Genomic DNA, 4,127 nt, shown 5'->3' on the forward strand with positions numbered 1-4,127 from the left:
AGAAAAGTGAATTACCATCATGTGCTTTTTTTATCCGACAATAATATTTCCTTCTGCATTTAAATTAAAGCATTTCAGCATAAAATTTACATAAGAAAATATTTTATTGTATTTCAAGCATGTTTATATTTTTAACTATAATTAAATAATTCAGTGACTCGCATAATAAACAAATTATTAAGTTATGTGACTAATAATAAGGCTCACAAATTTTAGAAAACAAAGAAAAAGAGAATTACGATCCAAAAATTATTATATTGTATAAAAATAAAATAAAGAAGAATGTACAAAAAAAACAATAAAGGAAACAAAAATGTTAAAAATTTTAAGTTAAAAATTTTAATAAAGAATGTTAGCAATAGACATTTCGATCACGATCGTATCATTCTCAATATTAAAAATAGACATAATAAGTAACGATCGGAAAATAAACGAAAACATAATACAATAAATATTTCACTTTGTAAGGCAAATGCTGATAACATAAAAACAATTATCGTAATGTTCACAGTTAATGTATAACGGAAAGAACGCGCATGATAGCAACTTGCAATCAATTATTATATGCTTATAGTATCAATTTGATAAAAAGAATGATACTTCGATTACAAATGAATGAAGAACGAAAATATGAGTATGATCTTGTAGAAAATTATATAATATAAGAAAATATAGCGCGATATTGAAATAATGTAATTGGATATAAATTATAATATAACTAAATTATAACGCTAGAAAATGAGATAAACCATTGAAAAGAAGAATAGCATACAAACAATGTAATATGTGAGATAATACTTAGCAAAATTAATGAAGGTTAAGATTGCAAAATTTTTTTATCTCTATATTAACTGGAAATTTTTTTATTTTAGATATAGTAACAAAATAAATATTCATGATATCTTTAATGTAACACATCTTAAGTCAAAAGTTGAAATAAAAGAAGTTCGGATAGTGCGTTAAACTTAGATAAGCGAAAAGAAATAAAAATATCTTGTCTCCTCCGATGTTCAAAATGGAATCACAAAAATGACATTAAAAAGGAAGGAAGGTAAAGGTTAGTTGGTAGTGGTTGATAATGAGAGGAGGAAAATAAGAGGGGATAAAAATGTGAATGAAACCATGGAAGGAATAATAAAGATAAGAAGGAAAAATTAAGAAGGAGAAAAAGATTGAATAAGTAGATAGGATTCAGATAAAGATTCTATGCCTTACTATTTTTAAATCTTTATAAGGTTACAATTTATCATGGAGGTTGGCCATGACAATAGATTGAATTTTCTTGACACTACTTTGATTATTGACAATAAAAGAATTATTTTTGATACATATTACAAAACTACATTTTCGGGAAGATTCCTGAATTTCCATTCCAATCCTCTTTGTCATAAAAGAAACATAATTATTAGTTTCGTTGATAAAATATTTCTGTTATCACATCCTCGGTTTCAACATAACAATCTAGTTGAAGCTATTCGTATTTTTCTTAATAATGGCTATCCTCTCCCTTTTATTTTTTCCACAATTGGAAACCGATTAAAATTTCACATACATAATAAAAATATATAAAAAACATATACACAATCCACAAATCAAAGAAAAATTTTTTACAGTTCCTTATGTTAAATCTATCTCCGTTTCTCACCTATATCCAACATGTTTCACTGTAAATTAGCATTTCATATCACTAACACCTTGAAAAGTTTTATTAAGAGAGGAAAGGACAAGCTAGAATTGCATTCTAAATATGATCTGTAAGATCTCATGTGATTGCGAGGCTAGCTATGTTGGTCAAATCAAAAGAAAATTGAGTACGAGGATACGTGAACATATTTCGGAAATCATTAAAAAAATGGGCTTTTCATCGCTCATTTCTGAGCACTGTATAAATCTCAATCACAATTCCAGATAGAATGAAGTGAAGATATTGGACAGTGAATTTTTCATATAATAAGAGATATGATCCGAAATGATAAACATAATAAGATAAAATCAAAGCTTAAATAGACAAAACGACACAAAATTTTTACCTAAATCCTATCTACTTATTATTCAGACTCTTTCTCCTTCTTAATTCCTTCTTGTCTTTATTATTATTCCTTCCATGGTTTCATCCACATTTCTATCCCCTCTTATTTTCCTTCTCCCGCCACTTTCCAATTAACCCTTACCTTCCTTCCTTTGAATGTCATTTTTGTGATTCCATTTTGTCTTGCACATCGAAGGAGACAAGATATTTTTATTTCTTTTCGCATCTCTAAGTTTAACGCACTATCCAAAACTCCTTTCATTTCAATTTTTGACTTAAGATATGTTACATTAAAGATATCATGCATATTTATTTTAGCTGTTACTATATCTAAAATAAAAAAATTTTCCAATTAATATAGAGATAAAAAAATTTTTGCAATCTAAATCTTCGCTAATTTTGCTATTATCTCACATATTATATTGTTTGTATGATAGTCTTTAATGGTTTATCTCATTTTCTAGCGCTATAATTTAGTTATTAATTAATAGTAATTAATAGTAATTATATTATAATTTATATCTAGTTATATTATTTCAATCTTACGGTATATTTTCTTATATAATTTTCTACAGGATCATACTCACATTCTCCGTTCACTTGTAATCGAAGGATACTCATTCTTTTTCAAATTGACATTATAAGCATATAATAACTGACTGCAAGTTGCTATCAGTCGCGTCCTTTCCGTTATACATTATAACTGTGAACATTACGATAATTATTTTTACGTTATCAGCATTTGCCTTAGAGAGCGACATATTTATTATATTATATTTTTGTTTATTTTCCGATCTTTATTATGTATGTTTTTAATACTGAGAATGATCCGATCGCGATCGAAATATAGGTGGCATTCTTAATTAAAATTTTTAACTTAAAAACATTTTCATTAAATTTAACTTAAAAACATTTTCCATTATTGTTTTTTTTTATACATTATTGTTTCTACTTTATCTTGTTTGTACTTTATCTTTTGTTTATATAAAATAATTTTTGGCTTTCAGACTTCTTTTATCTTTGTTTTCTAAATTATTAATATTAATTACAATTTATAACAATTTGAATAATGCAATGAGATGTATCAGAAAGGACAATAGATTTTTCATATTACTGTAATCTTTTTATTTATAATAATTCAACGTTAGTATCATTGAAGATATAATATAATAACATGTTATTGTAATAAAAATTAAAAAGTGTTTAATATAAAATCATATCAATTTTTCCTTTGAATCTATACCTACATTAATTTATTGTATATATTTAGAAAAATGTAATCTTCAAGAATTTCTTCACTAAATGAAAGAAATACTAATTTTTATATAATACAATATATAAAATTATATTTTACAGTTTAGAATATTTATGACTATAAATCAGATTTACTTAACGTTTTCTTTTTGTATTATTATTACACTATTTACAATCAAATACAATTCGTTTAGTATTAAAATAAAAATTGTACGAGAAAAATAATTATTTATACATGTTACATATTGTAGTACAATAAAAGGTCATATAAAAAGTTCCTGGAACATTTCTTTTAAAGTAGTAATGCTCCAAATTTAATGTTTGAAAGCATTCCTAGAAATCACGTTCTAATATTTTCAGTCTCTTATCCTATTTGCAGTTGACTTCCTCGGTACACAAGAAGAACCATTGTTTTTTCATGTAAGTCGAAATCTTTTATCGTATTAGAAATGTAGTGAAAGAAATGTTTGGAAAAATGGATGCACCAAACAGCTTGATTTCTTTTGCACGGAACTTGTGCATCGATCATTAGATGTCAAGCAGTATCTTATCTGGCATAATGTCACGACTGTAGAGAATCCGCCATATATGTTCTCGCGATTTATCGCTTTACTTTTTTCTGTTTCTGCTAAAGAAGTTTTGAAGAATTCTGTTGCACGCGAATATGAAATGACTGAAAATGCGACGAAAGTATTGAAAGACTTGTCGGGAAATGATTTTCAGTAGGATCAGGAAGGGTGACTCGCAACACACTATACTTTATAAAGTTTATATTAATTAGCAACAGTTATTCGTCGCATCGAGCTGTATGAACTTTACGCTGATTTTCCCAATCTTAAATCCG

This window comes from Atta cephalotes (genome assembly GCF_000143395.1).
Source record: "Atta cephalotes unplaced genomic scaffold scaffold00022, whole genome shotgun sequence".
Classification (NCBI taxonomy): Eukaryota; Metazoa; Arthropoda; class Insecta; order Hymenoptera; family Formicidae; genus Atta; species Atta cephalotes.